General features: G+C 37.6%; 1 long non-coding RNA gene across 1 annotated transcript in view; it reads right to left on the bottom strand.

The window, feature by feature from the left end:
* Nucleotides 1–24,811, bottom strand: part of LOC311513022 — an 86,969-nt gene that overhangs the window by 8,429 nt on the left and 53,729 nt on the right. The window contains exons 7-9 of the long non-coding RNA XR_014709630.1: nt 19,000–19,203; nt 16,639–16,821; nt 12,828–13,016 (exon numbers count right to left, since the gene is read on the bottom strand). This is a non-coding gene — a long non-coding RNA (uncharacterized lncRNA). The remainder of the gene's footprint in view (nt 1–12,827; nt 13,017–16,638; nt 16,822–18,999; nt 19,204–24,811) is intronic.

Genomic DNA, 24,811 nt, shown 5'->3' on the forward strand with positions numbered 1-24,811 from the left:
TTTGAATCCCTTGTTATTTTTTATACATGAGAGTTGAGTACTTTGAAAAAAGTTATCATTCACTGGTAGTAATGTTTATGTTTTAAACAGCAGCTCACCCTTAAAAATAAATTAGATCTTCCTAAAGACAGATAATAAAAGTAGTTTGAAAAAGCTGGTGGACTTACTGTGTATAAAGATTTCATTTTACCAAATCTCTCATGTGAGCACTGATTCAGCTCAGGCACTGATATCATTAGAATTAACTTTCAACAAATTAGGTTTGGGAACAATGAAATGCAATTAAAATATTGTATGTGCTTCAGCGGGAGATGATAATGTTTCATGCATGTTTAGAGGGGGAAAATAAAACCGAGAGAAACCACTCTCCTCCAGTCATTAAAGGAACTAATTAAAGCTCTTCTAACAAGGTAAAATAAGATTTTGTACACAGTTTCTTCAGCATTTCAATTTAAGATTCATATGCTTTTATATGCATACTACAGCTGTTAGAACAAGAATTCCTGTGTCTTTGTAAGATGAAAAACTAAAATAAACACCTTTCCAATCCATTTTCATTTTGTTAAGGACTTTCTCCAAAGCATGTTCTTTACTGACTTGGGAGCTAACATAGCTTAAATCTTCCAAATACTTTTCAAGGGCAATCTCTAAAACTTCCTCCAGAGAAGATCCTTCCTGGAGGGTCATGTGTTGAATCCAACCTAAGTAGCACAATTTGAAACTATAATGTCTTAGCATGAAAACAATTGAAACACTCTTCAATCTAAAAGAGAGTTACTACCAAATACAATGGACAGAGAAAAAACTTCAGAGATTCACTGCTTTTCTGAAAGCAAAGAAACCCCCAAAATGTAAGACAAGAAAAAAGACTGGCTAACAAAAAAAAATCCTATATGGAGATCTGAAGTTTGGCCCTAAATTTGACGAACTAACAGGTGAGTCATTTTGCTCATTCATTGTGGGCCACATTTTCAGAGACCTCAAATCAGCCTCTAAATTTATGCACCCAAACTTGCACAGTTATTTATACAGGTAAATAATGTAGTTTGTAAATGCAAACTGGATGTTCAGCTACCCAGTCTGTATGCCTCTATCTAGATTGTATGTCTAAATTCTATTTACCTATGCAAGTGAATGTGAATAATAGTAGATGAACATTTAGAGGCCATTTAAAAATTATCTCTGGGGGCTATGGGTTTACATCTTCACCATGTGAAAAAATCTACAGCTTCAAAAATGATAGAAATTACTGGGCTTAGTGTTATATTGTGATGGAACCTGAACTGATAAATTCTAAATTATTCTTACATTATCATATGTTTCACTCACACTGCCACTGCCTTACAGATGTTTTTAAAAATGCATTTTTCCAATTCTAAGCCTTCTTTAACTACCTGGAATTGGGTTATTAGTTCTATCAAAGTCCAAACAATAATATTTTACAACACATATAGTATTATTTACATTGGTGCAGCCTGAAATGCCTGACTTTTATAAAATCATTCGTGGTTGCATAGTTTTGACTCAAATTCATGGGTCAGATTTTCAAACACTCCCTGCATTGGCCTAATTCTGCTCCCATTGAAGTCAGCAGAATTCTTACCCCGGGAGAAGAGCACATGACTGACACGCACCTTGAATAGGGCGCAGAATAAATACATATGGTTAAAATGAGGCCCTAATTTTATTAACTCTGACCAGACAATTAGAATCAGAAAATGCTTAATCACCCCAATGCTATCAAGCAGGTAAATACCACTGCACTCCAAAACTGGCCTGTACACCAACTGCAGGACCTATAAAACATCAAAATGTAAGCCAGCTGCACCCCTGCAATGATAAGGAAATTGGCATTGCAGCCAAATTCCTACCTCACAGTGAAGTGATGGCTGAACTGATTAAGGGAGGCCTTAGAATGCACAAATCCTAGAGAAACATACCCTGCTTACTATACCAAGCCCCTCCACCGGCCAGAGCCTTACGGGACTGTCAACGTGCCAGCTGGACTTTGCAAACTCCTATATGCTGGACTCCTGAAAATATTACGACAGAAACACTTTATATAAAACTTCAGGAAACCAAACCTCATGAGTCAGAAAGGAGATTAAAAAAAATCCCTTCATAACCCCAAAAGACAATTAGCAAAAGCCCTCTGCATCCCAGGAAGTTGAGATCAGACTAAAGTAACCACAGGGAGGGAGGATAAGTAACAGCAAACTCAAAATGGCTGCTGGCCTGGAAAAAATTTCAAGACCCCACTCAGGGAACAGGAGAGCACCAAACCAGTCAGGGTCCCTGCATCCCTGCAGCAGCCAATCAAGACACCGAGTAGGGTGAGAATCAGGGAGCCCCAGACCCCAGTTCCTTCCAACCCAAAGAGAGGGCCCATGGTAGGGGAAGGAAACTCTGTATGCAGATCAAACCCTTACCCTTGCCTATAACTCCTGGAATTATATGATAGCATAATGTTTTTTGAGCCTTACTTTTAATCTAGATTCTTATGCCATGTCCATCAAGGTGGCATCTGAGCATCCATCTTGCTGTTAAAGTTTTGTACATTTATCAAAACAAAGAAAGACCCAAATCCTGCAGTCATTATTCAGGCAAAACCACCACAGAGAACATAAAAACGAGACAGAGAATTACTAGTTCCCATCTGAACAGCAGCTAAAAGTTACTTCTTGAAATAAGACTGTTGCTGTAAAGGTTATGGATTTTACAACGCATACCACTACAGATAAAACAAGTTTGAATATGCAAACCTTCACACAGAGATATTAAATAGCCATTCCGTCACATTTTATGTGAAATGCACTATCAAGTCCAAAATGGAATTCCTACTGCATTCACTCTGGGGGATTAAGGTAACATTAAAATCCTGATGATATTCAGATTTATTATTTATTTACTAGTTTTTCTGATATTGTCCATGATCATATTATCCAACTTAAGGCTCATATCACAGGGTGCAGATGTCTTGCATTTCTTTCTTAAGTTACATACTGGCAAGTTGGAAATCTTGTTCAACCCTCAGATTCTCAACTTAATCTCACTGCTTTCAAGATTTAGAAGTTAACTGTCGAACCATTTACCCAGCAGCAGTGGCAGAGACACCTTTTTGAACCAACCTTTCTCTATCGTCTAATATTAGCGGTGGGATTTGATACTGATTACTTCATTTCTTTAATACTGCTGAAATACATTGCTCTTGGTGCTTTCTCAGCTGATAAAAATTGGCTCCTGGTTTAGTTGCATCATTATTTCAATAACTGTAATATTTATTTCCTTTTAGCCAGCCATCCTTTTTCCTTCATGCACAGCCTCCAATCTTTACTCGTAGTACATTATTTACAATATTTGTATTACACCAGCACCCAGAGGCAATGACCAGGATCAGGGAACTGTTGTACTTTGTACTGTACAAACAGAAGTAGACATGGTTCTTGCCCTGAAGAGCTTGCAATGAAATTTAAAATGATGCTGTTAGATAATTTTCCTATTGTTCTTGCTATTCTCATGTCATTCCGTTATTGGTTCATGTAGAGTACATTTGTTGCTGACACACAGGCATGAAGTTTAAAGTGTTACTGTTGGCATTTAAAGGTAGTTATACTTCTGTCCTAGATCTCCCCTTTTAGGTGAATTATCATTTTTTTCTATTATTTGTATTTCAGTAGTGCCTAAGCCGCCTACCTAGATTACGGGCCCATGGTAGAAGTGTACAAACTCATTAATATATCCTTTTTTTCAACCAGCTCTACCAAAGAGCTTACAACTTAAATAGACAAGACAAAGAAAGGACAGAATTGAAAAAGAGAGGCGGTGAAGTGACTTGCCCAAGTCCCTTTTTAACTGAATGAAGGAGACACCCTGCAGGGAAAAACAGTATCTGATCATAAAAAGAAAAGGAGGACTTGTGGCACCTTAGAGACTAACCAATTTATTAGAGCATAAGCTTTCGTGAGCTACAGCTCACTTCCTCAGATGCATAAGCTTTCGTGAGCTACAGCTCACTTCCTCAGATGCATATCTGAGGAAGTGAGCTGTAGCTCACGAAAGCTTATGCTCTAATAAATTGGTTAGTCTCTAAGGTGCCACAAGTCCTCCTTTTCTTTTTGCGAATACAGACTAACACGGCTGTTACTCTGAAAAGTATCTGATCATGTAACTGAAGACATATAATGCACAAGGGGGTAGAATTAAGGTTGCATATGTTTATTATGTGTTACTACACTCCAGTCCAATTGTACAGGCCATAGAAGGAGATGACAATTATAAGGAACCACATTTACAAATCTCTACAAATTAACAAAAATAGTTTGTCTATACATTATAATGCCCAGATTTTGTGTGTGACATCTCAGGGTCTGATAAGGTTAGAAGCAAGTATTTTGCATGCCATTGGGAATCTCTTTTTTCTACTTTCTAAAGGTATAATTCTCACTTGGTAGGCCTGATGTGTGGAGAGATATTGGATTTTAAAAGTGTCATTGATTCAGACCTGAACATTGCCTCATCCTGCTCCTGAGACCAATATAATGAAGCGGGGGAAATCCCCATGCAAGGGGGAAAGAAAAACACTTCTCTGGCAGGTTATTTTGTGAAAAAAAATGGCTGCTGTTTGAGGATGCTCAGAGCATTGGAACATTAGTAGTCCTAATTAGATGAACTAGAGTAAAAAGGGCAGGTGAGGTGCGTAAAGGGACAGCATAAAAGCAATTTTTCACATGGTTACTACCGTCATATATATGTTGAAGGTAGGTGGGGGTGCACATGGGTATATCACAGAGAGAGGAGGACATTTGCAAGCACACATTCGCGAACATGTACATACACAGAGAGAGAGCGAGAGAGAGAGAGAGAGAGTACACAGTGTAAAATAGCGAAACTACTTAGATAATTCTTTCATCACTCTAAACACACCATAGCATAATTCAATCTATCCATGCAATATTGTTTTTGAAAATCTGTCATTTCAGAAAATTACAATTATACTAAAATGGAAAAGTCTGAGCCTATCACAGTATAAAGATGCTACACCAGAACTTGCTCACAACTGAAAAGCAGTTGTTTGCAGAGATATGGTATGTAAATCTCAATAGTCTGATCAGCTACTAAAATGAAAATTCAAACCATATGCTAAGAAACACAGCCAGCTCTAATCTCAATTCACAGAGCTGACAGAGGAAACATTTCAAGTGTTTCATTATTAGACATTTCAGTGTATTGATGTCTGAATCAGTGAAAGAAAGAAAGAAAGAAAGAAAGAAAGAAAGAAAGAAAGAAAGAAAGAAAGAAAGAAAGAAAGAAAGAAAGAAAGAAAGAAAGAAAGAAAGAAAGAAAGAAAGAAAGAAAGAAAGAAAAAGAAATTGGGGGTAGTGAAGGGAACAAATGGGTAACAATAGGAGACAAGACCCAAGATAAAGACTAGAGTGGTGTTAGGTGAGGTCTAAAAGATGAGGATGCAAAGTTTGAACTTAATATGGTATGCAAAGGAGAGCCAAATAGAGTGATTAAAGAGGGGAGTTGTGGCACATTTAATTACATGACTAGTGTACTTTGTACTACAACTTTAAATACATATGAACACTGCTGCCTGCAGACACAGGGAACCACTGTGAAAGGCAGAGTTGATGCAGAGTCTTAGGAGACACATTCTCCTATGGAGACTTTACTTTTGTTCTTTCTTCCTGTTTTCCATAATATAAAATAAATGTATGTTTTGACTGAAAGCGTATGTTTTCCTCTGTGTACAGAAATGCAACATGAATGGTGTGGTCCAATCAAAGGCTGAAGAAGATAATTTTAGAAACTAAAAGCTGGCTGGGAGAGATAAATGTGAGGTCAAAGAGGACAGAAAGGAAGAAGTTGCTGTAATCGAGATGGGAGATAACCAGGACATGGACAAATGTTTCATTTGCACAGAGTTGGACCAACATTATGCAGATGATGTACAGCTCTACTTCTCTTTCACTCTATATGACCATACTACCAAGATGGCCCAAAGCTTGGACAAGATCAGCTCCTGGATCAAGAACAGTTGGTTGAAGCTGAACCTGCACAAGATGCAGGTTACACCAATAGACAGAGAAAAGCATTTGGAAGAGTTTGCAGCCATGGTGCAGTCTCCTCCGTTTGAGGGCACATGCTCTTAGCTGGTCAATTCAGTCCATAGTTTAAGGGAGTTCCTGAATTCAGCACTGATGCTAAGCTCTCACATGGCAGCATCCCAAAACAACACTTTCTGTCGTCTCCATCTGGCCAAGAGATTGTTCGATCCTGGCAGATAATGACTTGGCCTCAGTTACACATGCCTTCGTCACCTCCCATCTGGACTACAAAGATGCAATACGCCTGGGCATAAAGCCATCAGCCCACGGAAACTCCAACTAGTCCAAAATATTGCAGTTAGTAACCTCAGCAATACAGGCTATCGTAAGCACATCACACCCATCCTACACTGAATAACGAGTCAAGTTCAAGGTCTTGGTCCTTAATTTCAAGGTGATCAATGGCCTGGGCCCAGCATTTTTAAATCATAGCCTAAAGCTCCAGCACGAAGACCATGGCCAACAACTCCCCTGGGGAGAGGATGAGAGAAAGAGTGTTAGTCATGCCATTGAATTCACTAGTGGAAGGCACCCAGAGACTACGGTGATGGGGCAAGCATAAGAACCTATATAGAACAGACAGAAAGGAGGATTTGGGGGTAAAGGAGGGTACCAAGAACAGAGGCCACTCTTTCCTCCTTGATACTCTGATCTCCCTTTGCTTTCATGGCCCCTTACTCTCCAGTCTCTCAGATCACTTTGCAGAAAGATTAAGGAGGTTGACCACAGAGTAAAGGCCCTCAGACTTGTCCAGGAAGAGGTAACCAAATATTTCACTGAGAGAAATTTCAGTGGAACATAAGGAATACCAGGAGGGAATCAGAAGAGAAGGAAATGCCTTGTGACAACGTCAGTGCCTTCTTTTAAAACCATTAGGTTGCTAGCAGAAACAAACAGCAGTAATACTGGTAAATCAAGACAGAGATTATATATTGCCTACCAAGGAATTTAAAGATGAAGGGAGGAGCGGCAGCGGTTTAACAGACAAGTGCGTTCAAAACTCAGCATTTGGAGGAGGGATACTACACTGAGGGTAAGGAAAAAGATGAGAAGATACTGAGAGGTTTAGGGTGAAGGAGAGAGATGTGGTTATTTAGTGAGGACATAAGGTCAGGGGTATGTAAAGGAAATGGAGTGAAAGTAATTGTGAGATAGCTCAAGGTTAGCAACTGGAGTGAAAGGAGAAGCACAGTATTGAAGGATGTTTCCAATCTTCTTAAAGAAGTTGGTGAGATCCTGGGAAAGAGGGAGGGGCACAGGGTCTGAGGATGGAATTGAAGGCATAGAACTCCATGGAGGGAGAAGGAGAAGTGTTGTTAAACAGGCATACTCAGTAATACGCAATACTCAATATTATGCACCTTTCAAACATACTTGGAGAAAGGATGGTGATAAAAACACAGACAGGAAATAAAATTTTAAAAGTCCTTATTTTGAATTATGTAATTTTATACATTAAATCCAAGAGTAAGAAACATGGAAGTGCCTAAAATTATATAAATTGCAGGAGGACTATCTCTATTCCCTCACATTAGCAAGAAGAACCTATGTGTTTGCTTTGGAAAAATAAATTTAGGAGACAATCCCATGGAAAAATTAATCCACAGGGACACAGCTATTCTTTTTGACACTTCACTATGGAACAATTTATGAATAAATCTACAACAAATAGATAATGATGGATTAACCTGTGTCTTGAAGATCTGAAAGGTTAAAAACAGAGGAGTTGTTCTATGTTGTATGTTACCAATAAAAGCAAAAGCTCAGTGCCTATAGCCTTTGAATGAACAGCTGTAGGGCCCAGTTTTCCATGGTGTTGAGTGCTCTCAACTCTAATTGTCTTCAGGAAGTGCTTAGCACCTTGAAGGTTTGGGCCTGTAATTAATTAAAAATTCATTACAGAAAAGCCTTTATCACTTTTGTCTATCCTGCTGCCAAAGAATAATTATTTCCAACAGTATATTTTTGAGTTCTTTGGTTCAATCTAATTTGAAATGACTCTTGTAATAATGCTTCCAACGCTTCCCTCAAAAGACTTCTTCACAGGTTAACGAACCTCACCATTTGGAAACATCCCCCAAAATTAGTCTATAAAGGTACTTCTATCTGATTGCCATATACAATACTCACACATTTCATCCTAAGCTTTGTGAGGTGCGTATGTCTTGGTGAGCCATGGATGGAAAATAGTCACTGATATAGCAGGGTACTGACCCATTTCTAGTTCTGAAAATCACAACCAAGGGAGTGAATTGGCACAGAAGAAGCCTGAGATCCAGTGGGGGAAATCAGAACACAGTTACAGTAATGCAGCTTCTAGATGACAAATACAGATCATGGTCAGATCCTTCTGTGCACAGAATGGATGAAGAAGGCTGATGCAGGCTGGTCTCCTGCACTATATGAAGAGTCAAGCAGGCCTCTGAGAATGCACATTGCTCAGTGAATGGATTGCACTTTACAGGAAAGTTGCCAGGTTCAATTCTCTGAATTCTCTGATAATTTCCATTAGCAATGTACACACTTGTTCTTTCCTGGCATTCACCATCCTGGATGAGCACTGATGTGTTTTTAAGGTGGTGGGTCAAATATTCCTAAATCTTCTTGAGCTTCACCTTGCATGATGGGCGCAATCTGCACTGGGGATGGTGGCTGGTTATTGCCAAGTTAGAGAAGTTATGGACTTCTCTAGCTCTGTAAAATCCCATCATATTTGACTTATCTCCCCTGCAAAGTAACATAAGAGCACTTTGCAGCAGTGGCACCAGTGAAGAGGCTGGGGGAGGCTGGGGCAAATGTCCCACCTTCCCCCAAGTTTTTGCACTTGCTCAAAGTTCCACAGGCTGCGGAGCCGGGGGGCCAAGGCCCACCGCTTCAAAGCAGCGTTCCCCTGCTAAATCTGTGCAGCTGCTGCTGGAATGGTCAGAGCATCACTCCGTCTTCCATGGTCACACCACCACTGAAATTTGACTCAGCTGCCCCTCCAGACAGAGGGAGGGGAGGCCAAGCTAAATTGCATTGCAGCCTGGTGCACAGGATCTCAACACCACTTAAATTTGGCCTGGCTGCCAGTCTGGCCAGACGATGGAGGGACAGCTAGGCCAACTGATGTTGCAACTTGGCACACTGGGAGTCTTTTCCTGTACAGCAGAGCACAGGGAAGCCCTCTGAGAACTCAACTCCAGGAGGCACAGACTCACACACTGTGTGGGTAAGAGATTCCCGGGGCTCTTGTGGGAGGTACAGGGGGGGCACAAGCGAAAACCGGAATGGGGTCCCTGCTACGGGAAGGGCTGGAATCCCCCCCCCCCAAGAAATATCTGAATTTGCAGTAGTTAGTGCTTGGGTGAAGTATCTGGGATATAGAGTCTGGATTGAAGAGCCATTTCACTATACAGAATAGGTCAGCCAGTCATGATTTTGCAGCTGTGTTGGTGGAGGAGTAGAATTGTTGCTTTACTTCTATTACTGCAGTGGCACAGACTTGGCTTGCTCATTAGTGTTCTACTCTTTTGCCTCAGTAATTTGTCAGTGGAAATCTTCATGGTTGGTGAGAAAGGAGGGCCTTGCAGCTGGATAATTTGCATTTCTAGAAAATATTATAAGATAGATAGATTCAGGAACCTTCAGGGTGAACCAGCGTTGTTGATTTGCTCTCCTAATGGAAGGAGAAATGTAATGATCTCCACCTATGTGAGCTAGTGATCAGATCAGAGGAGAGGAATGCTTGTTAAGTCTACAACATTCATTCCTAGGCTAAAAGATCAATCTAGCATGTTGAACATATGGGACCAGATATATTTTGTGTGAACCCTATTGGCTCCATGCAGGAGAGGAGATCAGATGCTATAGTCTACATAGTGGCAATCACCAAGAACAATGTTCTGGTGGTTTACAGGTTTTGGTTTTTGTATGCATTTTAACACAAGGTGAAAGTATAATATTTAAACCTGCCAGACATGTTTAGAGTAGTATCTTCCAACTCAGTCTCTTAATTTTTCAAACACACACATTTATTGTTAAGTTGTTTGTAAAATACTGAGTATATTAAGCACAGACTGAGGAAAAGTATAGGAAGTAATCATTAGATATGCTGGTTTTCATGTGAGGAGAGCCTACCTAAGTAAAAGAAGGCTTGACTGAAATTTCCTGGTACATCATCTAGTAAATTACTAGAACTTACAGTGACATAGATAATGCTTGCCTGGCTGACAACATAATTAGTTGCACACATTTACTTGTGCAAAAGCAAGACTGTTGTACCTTTGAAAATAATATTGTGCATCCAATACACATACAATACTAGGGACAAATTTTGCTCTCCATTACACTGTTGCAAATCTGAGTAACTTCACTGGAATGAATGGAGCTACTCTATATTTACCCTGGTGTAACAGAGAACAACATGTGGCTCACTCGCCAGGAATAATAATTTGGCAACAATTTTAAAAAATACAACCCTACATGTCTAAATTTACTAGTCCTATTATCAAAACTGAGAAAATTATGGCAGCGATGTCAAAATCTGTCAATTAAGCGATTACAACTGTAATAATTCTTTTCATATTAATAATTAGGCACAATATTTGTAATCTGTGCTTTGCATTTTCACAGTACAGTACAGAAAGCTTATGAAGAAATTATTGGGCTTTGCATTAACGCTGATGGGTCCCCGTTACAGACCTGCTGAAATTTTAACTCTCACACAAACATAAGAATAAATAAGTTGGAGAATGCACATATAGAGTACACATATTATTCTGACATTCATTCTTCACTTTGGTTTAAGTCATTCCATATGTGCTTAATGCTCTTTGGTGCTAGACTGCAGCATATTTACATTGTAATATCCACTCTAACTAGTGGACAATACATTGTCTGTATACCAGATTCTGCATTGTTGAAATTAAAATAAAATAACATATTAAAAAAAAGACCATTGTGTGACACTTTTGGAATATAGTTTAATGTAATTCCATTTCAAGGTCTACAATTGAAAACAGTCACCCATGTTGTCATTACTGATATTCTACCATTTTGTTTCTCAGGAACACAAACTGTGGTGTAAGAAAAGGGCTCATATTTATAATATTAGGGGTCTCTGCTCCAATTTATTTAACTCCTATTAACAGTAATGGTAGTTACTCTCATTATCAATGGAAGAGAACTTCATACAAGAGGTAAGCACAGAAATAATGAATTTTTACTTGTTTGTCATTCTATTAATTTTTTAATACTCTGTCCTATGACAACAGCAAAATTTAAAGGCAAAGAATGTGTATTTGCTAGCACACACCACTCCTCCTCTTAAACTGAAAGCTGACAGGTTGTTGTTGCAAAAAATGAAAAAAAATCTTTCATTGAGAGCAGCCTGTTTAACCTTTCTGTTACATGGTGTGATTAAATTTACTAACTGATTTTATTAAATTTGCAAGATAGTATATTTATCTTCATTTTGGGGACAGTGTGTGGATAAAATTTGCAAATATATTGGTCAAAAAATAGACCAGTCTCGATGCACTGGGTTGGCACATTGTCAAAGCAGAGTGAGTTTCTCTCTTTTTCCCTCACACACACACACACACAAACAAACACCCACCATGAATGTTGCCAATAGAGTAAAATTTTCACATTAATACTGGAAGCAACTCAAAAGAACCCCGGCCGACATCCCATCTGTTCCCAGGAATTAAATTTAGAAATCATATGTAATATAGACATTTCTGTCTGAATATTATAAAGCTCTGACACATCCAGGCTTTCATTAAAAAGCTCTGAGATGTGACTTGAATAACAATTTGTCTTAGTTAATTAGTATTTTCAGTTTAGCATATTCACTTTCAGACGTATTGCTGTTTGCACATGGTAATTTAGGTAAACAGATCCCATCCACAGCTGCATCAATTAACACTGCTAATCAAAACTGAATTCAGGTAATTAGGCACATTTATGCAAAAAGTGTGTAATTTGGGGGGAAAGCTAGATTCTTCAGTAATATTCCAATAAGCATGAGTCTCTTTTTGCAGATAAGATGAGGAAATAAAGTGTAAATCAGCACTAATACATACCTGATGTAGCCTCAGTGAAAAATATCTAAATTAAATCTCACTGTTTAATTGGCCTGTATTTTCAGAAATTGGACTGTATTTTTTGTTTAAATGTATTCCTCAATGTTTCCATATAGAACAGTTGTTTCATGTCTGAATAGAGGGTTAATATCATCAGACAGGACTTACAAGGTTGTTTCTTCAAATATTTATGTATTTATGGGCTATGCTGGTCAAACATGCTCTCATATCCTGTCTAGCAATTTCTTAATGAAAATGCCCTCAGCGCATTTTCATTTTCTTTTCTTCAGAGAAGGCATATGTTAGCTATCTTCAAGAAACCACCACTAAAAATGTCTCTCTCTTCTCCCATTTATGTAAGAGATCTCTTCCCATGTTCACCTCATCTTAACAGTGCAAAATAGTAAATACCAAATTACACCAAAATACTCCAGGTTACAAATTACTTAACTTTAAATTTCTACAGCTCTGTTTTCAAAGCCTCTTACTAAATACCAGTTCCCCTGGTTTTTTTCTACATTTTCACCGAACAACATTTAGTAAAGCACAGGGACAACTGTACATTAATATCAAAGGCAATACTTAATTTGTATTAGACAATACATTCAAAGTAGGAACACTCATGACAAACACACACATAGTCTTTTACCTTTTGACTCATCATATTCCAGGGTCTTGGCTAAATCCCAGGTGTACATAGAGCTTTTATAAGTGACATGTTGATTTTAAATTCTTCAGCTTTTGTTTTCATAGTTGTGGGCACTTTCAAAAGGTTATGCAAGTCTAGCTGACAAAATACCTTTGTCAGTTTGTAGATAGTCTTCCATAAATTCTGAACCTGATGAAAAAAATTGACAAAGGGAATTATTGATTTTTAACAGATGTCTAAAATTAATCTACCATTTTGCCTACCTCAGGCTAATTCTTGTTCTCATAAGAGAACAATATAAAGCAAAATTGATTTCTCTTCAAAATAGCATGTTATCTTTTCTTAGACTACAGCAGGTCTCTCCCGTCCCATAGCTCAGAAATACTCACTTTCAAATAAACTTTTTAATATCCACATTGTGTACTATGATTATAATAAAATTACTCATTTCTACTAAAATATTTATGTTAATATATTAACTCTTTGTAATTATCAGTGACTAACCCAATAAAGATTTTGAAAATGCATAGCATTTATTTGAATCAGAAAGAAATACACACACACACTGTACTGCGTAATTTGCTGTTGTGTAGAATGTATGAAAATGCTAGTTTCCAGTAGCGTAGTTAAATGGGTTAACAAACCTCCAGTTTTAATTTAGCTGTTTGAGTTGAATACCACTAAAATGTATTAATACATTACCGAGTGCACCTTATCCACCTCACAAAGAATTCAAAAGAAAACAAATTAAAGTGTATGGTAGAAAATAGTATTCTGAAGCATTTGGCTGTTAAAATATCAATTAGCCACATTGACTGCTGTTACTATAATCAAATCTTGAAATTTAGGATAAGGCAATTTTTACTTTTACCAAGACAAACTAAAAGCATATAAAGTTCCCCCTGCCATCCTGTTTGAAGGCAGTATGAAGCAACAATATAATCTCACCCCTTTTCCACTTCCTCTGCATTGACTTACAAGAGAGGGACATTCACCCACTTGTCATGTAAATGTTAAACTGAACAGCAGTTGTCCACAGTCTGTCAAATAATTCCTTTACATTGACATACACTGTATTTCATCAAAACAGCTGATTTGACCTGTCTCTGAAAGAACTTCCTTCTGCCTGATTAATGTTTTCTTAAGAGAGCAAAACAAAAGCTGCAGTCACTAATGCTGCTTTAAACAGTACACACTGTAGCAAAAGCACTACAGTAACAGCATAAAACCCAGCTGGTGCTTTCCTCCACCCTAAAGTAATTACAGAGCTGTTTTTAATGGAATGTGGGCAAGTACTGTACATAGTTGGGTTTGCTGTTATACCCTTACTACATCAGTAAATATAAACAAATGTAGTTCAGAGCTTCTCTTCACTAAGCACCATCACGGCACAATTCACCATTCGCTGGAAAATTTAATACTCTCTTAGAATACCAATATTTGTTGAATTTTGCATTTATTAATTGTTATTGAGATTTATGGAAATTTAAGATGGTATTAACTAATATTGATCAAAGAATTATTGCATATTTAAATAACTAAAAGAGGTTCACACTGAAGTTGATTAGTACATGAAGAATTTCTCAAACACACATGTAACTCATCTACTGCTCATTTATCACTTCACTTCACAATATGGGAGGGAATGGGCATATTTAATGGTAATGAAGAGACAAAATGCATGAGATTATAGAGGTACCCTTTATTAGCAAAATGTGATGGATACCTAGTGTTAAAGGAAATCTTATTAAAGAAACTCAGGTCTGAGAAGACCAAGCTTGTTTAATTTACAGTAGGTAGTACTAAATATCATACTCTATGTATTTAAATTAATTTGGACATTATAATTTCAATATTTATTTGGTATACCTAGTGTGGATTTGATTATGCATGATATTTCAATACAAATTAGTTTTGTAAACTATTTGTATAATTTGTAAAAATTATCATTTTTATACAGTAAATTTAAGATTTGAGAACTTCAGAGGCAAAAGCTGATAGCTAATCATTAGTAATCTACACCCTCACAAAAGAGAAACAATGAGTTGTTTATAAATGTGGAATGGACTGCAAGTCCCATAATTAAGAATCAGGCAATGATCCTTTTAGCAAATGGATCTCTTAGTTAAACATGCTGCTAATCCAAGCCTCAAGGTATAATTCATTACTCTGGAGGATCCCCTCTATATTTTTGCCAGCTGTTCCATCTAGGTCACTCCACCACAAGTATAGTTTTCATCTCTACCTCACTTTCTTCCTTGGGTCCCACAAGCAGAAGACTGTCTTTCTGAAGGCTGTTTAAAGTGTAAATGAAAAGACTAGGCAGCAGTGAGCTACCCTCCGGCTCCTTAATTTCTGCACTACAATGCCTTGGACTGCTTTACCTTGGTAAATTCAGTATGAATTCTTCTTTGATGAAAGAGAGGAAAAAATGAATATGGAATGGAGATAGTACATTTATTATCATTTTAATAGTGTAGAGCTATAGAAAAGGATAGGAACTTTTTACTATGCACTGAGCCGCTAAGGGCTGGGTCAGTGAAGTGGCCATTACAGCTGATCCAGATACCTGCACTGTGGCTAGCCATGCAGGAGGAGAGGCAGGTGGCCAGGAGGGGACAGAATAGGGAAGGGAATGGGGAAAGATGTTAACCTGGTATAGTTTACTCCTTCTCCAGATGAGTGGGGGGAACTGGGAGGGAAACAGTGACCTTTTGAGGGCTTGTCTACACACAAACTGGATAAAAAAGAACTGTACTGGTTTTAATTCACACACACTGATATTTTGGTGAAAGCCTCTTATCCAACATGTGAACATCCCACACGCAGATTTATACCGAAACAATGGAAGGTATGAATTTAAATGGATTGAATTATTTTGGTTCAGTTTTTGTGGAGCCAAGCCCTCAGACGGTCACTATCTTCCTCCTGAACTGCTTCGGGGCAGACCAGCAATACACAGATCCTTACCCTGGGTGAATTGTGAAGACACAATTTAGCCATAAATGACTACAAAATTATTCACTAACTTGGAGATACTTTTTATTTAAAAACTAAATAAGAACAAATTAGATAGTTCTGAAGCCATTTCTAAGAAAGAATTCCTGAGGAAAATCAAGACATTACCATTTTATACAAATCAAGACATTATACAAATCAAGACATTATCGTTTTATACAAATAAATTAATAGGGTTTAAAACTTTTTGTAACATAATTTTAATGTAAACCTAATGCAATGCAAAACCAAAATCTATCAGAAATTATGTTGGAGACTGCTGAAATTTTCTAAGGCAGTACAGTGGTCCTTGTAACCCAACCCACAATCCTGCAAACAGTTAAGCAAACACAAAAAACTTTACGTATGTGACCAGTCCCATTGGTTTCAATGAACTACTCAAGTCACACATGTGGTTAGGTGCAAATGTACTTTTGGGATCAATCCTGCCAGGTGATTTTGGCCTCTTCAGCACTTAAGCGTATTCTTAATATTAAACAATGTGAGTAGTACCACTGAAGTCAAAGCATCTAAGCATGTGAGTAGATCTTAACTTCAATGGGACTACTCATATGCTTACATTTAAACAGGTGCTTATGTGGTTTATTGATCCAAAACTAGAGATCTCAGTCCCCTGCAGGATCAAGCTCCAAATGCAAAGGGTTGTGCAGGTCAGCAACATTACTCATGTGAGTAGTCCTGTTAACTTCAATAGGACTACTCACAAGAGTAATGTTGCTCACTTGTGAGAAATTCTTTGTTGGATCAAGTTCTAAGGGAGACAAAATACATCAATATGACTTATATATCATACCTCTTTAATGAGTTCCCATTTTTTTCCATTGATACCATCTAGCTCCCGTGTGTAAAGATTAGCTTCGGACAGTGGTTCTTTATTCTGGAATTCCTTTACCATGACAGCCACATCAGTTCTTCACTTTGCCACTGGACTAGTTTTGCCAGAACTAAATCTTCCTCTTTCTGCAATCGTATCTCACTGACATGCAAAAATGAAAATTAAAACATTTTTTTTTTAAATCCTGAATGACAAACCACTCTTTTCTGTGTTTGCATTTAAATTGGACAGAATAATTTAGCCATGCTTTTTAATTTCAGAAGGGTTAATCACCCTAGCAAAAGTCAATAAAACTTTAATCTCCAATAAAATTGTTGCAGCTCCAATCACCTGCAGGACATTTATTATATCCTTATTTCCATGCAAAAGACTGCATTACTAATCTTCTAACTCTTTACATTAGCACATTCACCATTAACATTTTACTAACATTATTAATTCCTCTAAAACTATTACAAGAGTTCATTTCTTCACATCTCAGGAAATAATCCTGTTAAAAACCAGGCACATCTGCTGTGACAGTTGCTTTAGTGGACCCCTCTAATCCTCACAGAGGTTTGATACTCCAATTGAGTTCTAACAATGCACAAAGTCTCAATTACATAAAATATTATGGGGTTTAGGTTAAAACAACAATACACTGTTGTAGTAACTTAATCTTGCCTATTGTCTGCAATTACATCACTAATCTATTTCGCTGCTATTCACTACATTTCCTATTCGAAACAAAATATTGATTTATAAGTTTTTTAAACTGCTCTTGAATAGCAATAGAAATACCAGGCTATGCTAAAACCACTGACAATAGGAAATTGATGATAGGAATAACATTTTCCAGCCAGAGCAATGTCCTATTTTGATACAAAGGCATTGTCCATTAAAAATGAGGGTTTCAGTTACCACTTCTTATTTTGTCTATTAAATAAAAGTAATATCTTACTGCATTTAATTTGGCTGAGGACTGCAAAATATCTCTGTAAAATACTATCCAGAATTACGTTTCATTATTAATGATTTTAATATATCTTGAAAACAATACAAGACTTAGCTGCTAACAGAAAGGGTCTGCATAGATATTTCCATTTTTTGTCCAAAATAAAAGTCAATCATATTAGCTAATTTGTAATACAATCTTTCCAGCCTCTGGTCAAACAATATCATTTGAATGCTCCTAACAATTTTACCTTTATAGTTAAATAGCTAGAAGTCCAAAAGAACACCTGATGAAGACTTGATATAAAACTAGAGTGCAACACAAGGAATTTGCTTCCAAAATTCTGGAAATTGACGTTGAAAAGTTACAATTACTTGTGCACACAAAGAGTAATAAGCAAAAGGCTCCCACACTGGCTTTACTAATCCCTGAGAGGAAGTGGAGGAACCTTTGTATACTACCCCATTTATATTTCAAATGTATTGTTTAACTATAACAATAGCATTGTCACACACTAATATAAATATAATCTTTTACCTCCCAGTATTTCCTTTTCTGTCTCTCTCTCTTCCTCTTTTTGGTTTTTTTATATGGCACACAGACACACATACACAAACACTCCTGTCACTGTCAATATTCACACTCATTAGCAATATGTCAGGCGGGCATTTTCAACACATATTCCGGCGCATAACTGAACAACCAAGTAGAGCACACAAATATAAAAATACAGTGGCAAAGAAGAAAAGGCTCAGCAGAATAATTTTTAACTCTGAGAAACAAGTAAATATAGAAAAGAATAAGTGAAATGCTTACACAACGTTTTCTAAGTGCAATGTGAATTGGGTCTCTAGATAGCAGCTCAGATATTGTTCTCAGTTTTTACATATAGACGTAAATACAAACATGTATATTTTAGCAACAACATTCCTTAACATTAAATTACAAATGGAAGAGCCCTGTTCTTTAACTGTTTCCTTTAATCTTTTAATCAGATTCAAACTAAACTAAAAACCCTAAGAAAATATCACAAAATACAAATTGAACAATATTTTTAGTTTCTAAATGATAAGCTGCCAACATTTTTGTAATACCTATAACTGAGAAAATCAGCAATGACAACCACCACATTCACAGTTTTGACAAACAGTGTTTGACACAAAAATAAGGTGCACAGTGCCAAACTATATTTTTGATTATTAATCTTTTTATTCTTAGGTAAAATTTATTCTTGGTTTCTGTTATAACTGCTTTAAAAATCCAGATAAAACAACCAAATTTCTCCATGTGGCACCATGAAATGAAACCTAAAAGTCGTAAGAACATTTGCCTAAATTAACGAGAGACAATTAGAGCAAGTGCTATTGTGAAAAGAACAAACATACCTTTAGCTGTACAAGTGCACCCCTTCTCAGCACATCTACATAGTTCTGCAGCTCCAGGATTGCAAAAGTCGACTCTGTAATGCTTATGATCTTTGTGACAATGGCATCACACTGCTGGTAAATTTTTCGATTATACTTCTCAGATGTGGTAGCAACTTTGTTAATTATGATATTAGCCAGCTGGCGGGTATGATCAATCATCCACTGTAAGAAAGCCAGACAACGAGACATCTAATCATTGCAACCAGAGCAGATAAATTTTGTTCCTTTCTTATACGTGTCACAGATTCTATCCCTCCTGACCCTCTACACAGCCATCGACTGTCAAATTTAGATTCAGCAAGCTCCCAGCTTTTCTTTATCCCTGCCTTAGATCTGAAACTCCTGGCTATCAGGAAGACAAGCGTCACCAGCTGTCTCCGAGCAGGAAGGCAATCAGGTGAATAGTACTTATTATCTTTCATTGCTTTCTGAGGAGTGACAAGATTGATTTGGGACCAAAAGCACATCCATATCTCTAGCACAGTGACTAGGGCTTCAAGTTCTGACTGTGGTGCATATGTAAAGCTGTAGTGAGGGACTTCAACCCTGACCTTATTAATAATGCATCTTGAAAGTTTAAAGAATCGAAAAAAATAATCTGAAAATTTACAAAACTCTCTTTTTACAGCTACAGTGGATATTCCCTTCCATCCTCCTCCCCAAAAATATGTGTAGGATGACTGCACTGTTACCCAAGGGATTCTGTTTCACAGTTGGATAGCCTTAATTGGGCCCATAGAAGCAGTTAGCTGCCATTAAAGGCTTCTCTGTAGACATCATCCTTCTCAACTAGTTTGATCGTCTATAAATTCTGCTTAGTGGAGCCTACACTGTGAGAAGGTTAAAAAATGCAAATAAATTATAACCTCATAATATAAAAGTATCCTAACTAAATTTAATCTGATAGTTAATTTCAGCCTTGCTCTAGGAAGCAACACTATGTTTGACCTTTTTTATTTAACAGAAAATTGGACAGCTTTGCATCCTGGCTTCAAGATTGTAGTTAAAAACTAAGCATATTGTGAGGTACTAAAAAGTGAATTAAATAAAGTGGAATAGAAAAAGTCAACAGCATACAAGTAGTGAAAATAAAAAACTAATACTAAACACGGTTGTACAATAATAAAGGTATGGTGATATTACATTTAACAAATTAGGCATAAGTACCATCCGTGATGATGGTCAATTCATAATGACATGCAAACATTTTTTTGGACTCTTCTTTTTACGTTCTAATTTGTAGCATTTACACAGGAACTATAGTAAATCTCTAGGGTGGACTTCAGTTTTGGCCGAACCGTTTGCAGTGAACATTTGACTATTTGGTTCAGAGCCTATTCTCCAAAAAACATATCCTTTCAGAGCTCAGGTACTTAGCTTTGTTTATTCCCTTTTAATTATCATATTGAAAGTCATTTCTTTTTCTTTAAAATTTAAAAAGATTGATAAGAATTTCACACACTTTTGAACACTAGGGAGAAAATAGCTGCAGATAGAAAATGTAACAGTTTATGAGAATATCAGGTATAATCTGGTTATGCTGCCTTGAAATTACAATGTTATCAGAGCTTGCTTTGTCCTTCTAAGTGTGAAATTCTGCTTTTATGCAACTGTCTGATGTGGAGAGTTTAAGGGGTCTGGTTGTAATGATCATTTAGATCTATCTTAATAATCAAAACACAAATTGCCCAAATTGATCCTTGTAATAGAATTTTATCCTGCTATTTATTGGACTAAAAGTAGGCAGGAAAATATTTACAGCCATACAAAATGCTGAAACAGGGACCTCTGTTTATAGAGGTAAATCTTGAAGTAAATGGCAAAACTCCCTTTGACTTCAGTGGAGCCAGGATTTCACTCGATATTTAAGAATCCATTTGTGCACTATGCCTTTTATTATTTATATGTATTTCCTATTGCATATAGGTCCTAATTAGTATCAGACCCTACTGTTCTAGGCACTGTACAAACATGAAGATGAGACAGGCGCTAGACCCAGCACACAACTTGGGTTTCAGACCAGATGCAACAAGCGAGTGTAACAAACAAACAGGGGGAGTGATGGGAGGCTGAGGCAACGATAATATTACTTTAGTTTATTCTTTGCACAGATGAGCTTTATGCACCATATGGTGGTAGCTAAGACTGTCTCATTTTTAATAATATGAAATATACAAACATATCGGTTGTGTCATCCCCACTTGGCTACTTTCCTAGGCTTTGTCAGCTGTCTGTATACGGTAGGCATCACAGCAGAAGTGAGGAGGGATGTGAAGGAGAATAGGTAGTGGTTTAACTGCTTAATCTGGGGGAGCTGTACCATCCATAAAGGGCAGTATGAAAGAATGTTCAAAGTAGTACATCACCGGCATTTAAGTTTGGCCATTGCGTATAAATGTGACAAACTTTTTGTTTTTTTCATTCACTACACAACTGGACTCTGAGGCTGGAGTGCTCAAAGGGGCAAAGGAAGTTAGGCACCCAACTGCTACTGAAAATTAGTGGGATTTAGGCTTTCAACTCCCTTGAGGCTTTGAAAATCCCAGTCTCAGTTGTTCTTCCTATTGACATCTAATATTAAATGGTATCTCAGGAAAATAGAAAATTGGCAAGGAATGTATGGGGCTTGGGGGGAGATCACAGAGGGTATCCACAAGGAGGAAACAGAGGAAGAGCGCTTAGTAGAAGGTGCCAGACATCATGCCTAGAACAGGAGGAGAAAGAAGTTTGGTGGAGTAAAGGGCACAGAAGATGCACGGTAAGAAAAGAATTACAGAACAGACTCTAGGGAAAGAATCCTCAACCAGAAGAAACCCACAGCATAATTACTATGCAGCAGCTCCAGGTTTAGAGAGAGGAAGACACCTCCACTAACATCTCACAGGGACCATAATTGTGACCACCTACATCCAACGGAGACACCTGTTCTGAGCAAAACACATTCCCAACTTTCCACAGAGATTGCTGTAGCAAGCAAGATCCCAGATCACAAAGAAAAGGCAAAACAAGATTAAATAACTTTATGAAGGAACAGGAACAACCAACTAAAGAAAAAAAGCTGTGATGAGTATTTTAAGTTGTTGGATCAAAATACTGTCAAAGCTGCACTGCGTAAGCCAGTTTAATACAGGCTCATTTACTTTTAAATGAAATAAATTTACTTGGTGGTTTAACTGTAAAAATACAACTATAATAAACTTCCATTGTTACAACTCAACACTGTATTGCAGAATATTAAGTGAAATGTAAATGATATAAAATGAAGTATGTACATGATAAATTTAAATAAAAATGAAAAATGTGATTAAATACAAATATTCAAACACAGTAGTTTTAAAAATTATGTCTTTTAGTGTCAAGTGTCTGCCAATTAATAGGTGCCCTAAAATGCTTGACTATGATACAAGGTACAGAGGAGAGCACAGGAGCAATATAAGGGCAAGAAGCCAATGAAGCATGGCACAACTCTGTAGATTTGGAGGAACATATGGGGCAGGAGCACAGATAGATCTGAGAAGGAAACATCTCTTCATGGTAAATGCTTTTCCAAACCCATCAGGAGTTAGTACAGCTCAGTGCTGCATTAATTCCCCCCTTCAAAGTTGCTATCCTCTGTGTGCGACTGCAGAGAGGCAGCCTATTAGAGGTGGTCTGGACTTTTTTGACAAAAGTTGTGTTTTGTTGTCAGTAAATGCCAATACACTGAAATCACTAAGTTTTGTAGAAATGTATTAGTTTTGACAAAATTTTCATAGGCAAGGTTTCTCAGGTCCAGGATAGAATTTCTGGTCAAAATGGGGGAGAGATGGTGACCCACCTCAAAATAGCCAATAGCCAGTGGTTAGAGCACTCACCTGGGATGTGGGAGACCCATATTTAAGTCCCTGCTCTCAGGGGCTCATATTTCCCTTATATTGCTCTGTACCTTGTAGCTATTCCAGGGTGGGTGTGTGTCACACACACCCAGATGCACATACTTTTTCACGAAAAATTTCAAAACATCTGTTTCATTCTAGAACAAAAATAAATGTTGAAACTGACATTTTTTTCAAAAGAGAACTATTATTTTTCAGCCAGCCCTTGAGCCAATGGCAGTTTGGTTCCTGAGCGAGCCAAGAATGAGTTTTTTGTGGAGGGAGGGTACACAACAGTATAGAAATGGGTATTGTTTTTTAGTACTGCAGATCATGAATCATCTTGCCTGACAAAATGTATGTGTATGTTATTGAACAGAAGGAAAACTTCAAATGTTTTACAAAACTCAATCACCTCTGAAATAAATCACACTTGGCATCTTCACTCATAAGCACTGTGAGGGAGACTATATGTTTAGCTAGCACCTAGCCCATTGAGGGCATTACTGTAATACATCCATTCTAGGGTTTGTTTTTATAATGGCAAAAGACTCAACTTTATTCAGTAAGAAGATTGTTGGCTTGAAGGGCTTTGATTTTATTGGGCTGTAGCCAAGACGATAAAGGAAGAGACGAGCCTGAGAGTGGTAAGAAGAGCTTCCTTTGCCTCGGTCAGCCACTGCCCTTTTCTTGTACTGATAAACCTGCTGAAGAGATCTCCTTGGTTACTCTGATATCAGAGGGGTAGTCATGTTAGTCTGGATCTGTAAAAGTGGCAAAGAGTCTTGTGGCACCTTGTAGACTAACAGACGTATTGGAGCATAAGTTTTTGTGGGCTAAAACCAACTTCATCAGATGCATGGAGTGGAAAATACTCTGGATATTCAAACACTGTTTGCACCAGACACAATATCAAGTTCTACTACACTGAAGCAGACTACCAGCGCCAACTGTACTACCCTTTCTGGCTTGCAGGCGTGGGACAGGCCCCCTCTGTCCAGGAGGTGGATGGGCTGATGTCTATTCATCAGGTAGAAACAACGTGCACCTTTTCCCCAACAGGGAAAACAAGCAATGTCACTCCCATTGTAGCTATCTGCAGAACCACTTTCTTGCCTAAGTCATTGCATAATGCCAGAAGAATTTTCATAAACCCTCACCATGGCACAGAAAGACAAAACTCAGTAACAATTGCACACAAAAAAGCAGACAAGTCAGCTCATAACCTCTGTTATGGGAAGATTCCAAGTGATACAAAAAATGAATTGATGCCTACTAAAATAAACACACACAAGCCAGAAAGGGGAACTCTAACTTCTGATTTTGCAGACACTCAACAGTCTTGCACAAAAGAGATGGTACCTGTGCCTTATACAATGAAGAGTGGATGGAAAAGATTTGCATCATCCTCTGGAAGAAGAAATTATGCTTTCCACACAGGGAAAACTTTTATCGGGAATCAAGCATCAGTCCAAGTCAACTTGTCCCAGTCCTATGACCGTAGGCATTGGCATTACTTCTTCCTATAATGGCAGGGCTTACACCATTGTGTGTGGATTAGTAGGTGGAGAGTCATTCTATCATGCCGTTCCCCACAACTTTTGGGTCTGGCACACTTCCTGAAACCCGTGAGCCTCTCCTGATTAAAGGCCAGACCCACACCCATACACAGAAAACTGGAAAGAATTATACTATGTGATGGTAAATATGTGCGGTGAATGATAGATGCACCTAACCTAAATTAAATGAATATTTTTACAGAGATAATGAACATAACCCAGTTTGTTGGGGAAAAAATACTGAGCTGTTCAAGCAACATAGTATTTTATTTTAGATAAATTACTTAATTTTCAAAGCAGCATTTGATATTTTTCCAAAAATAAAGGTGCATTTACAACAGAAGCCTCTTCTCAAAG

This window comes from Lepidochelys olivacea (assembly GCF_965140295.1).
Source record: "Lepidochelys olivacea isolate rLepOli2 genome assembly, chromosome: 1".
In the NCBI taxonomy this organism is placed as follows: domain Eukaryota; kingdom Metazoa; phylum Chordata; order Testudines; family Cheloniidae; genus Lepidochelys; species Lepidochelys olivacea.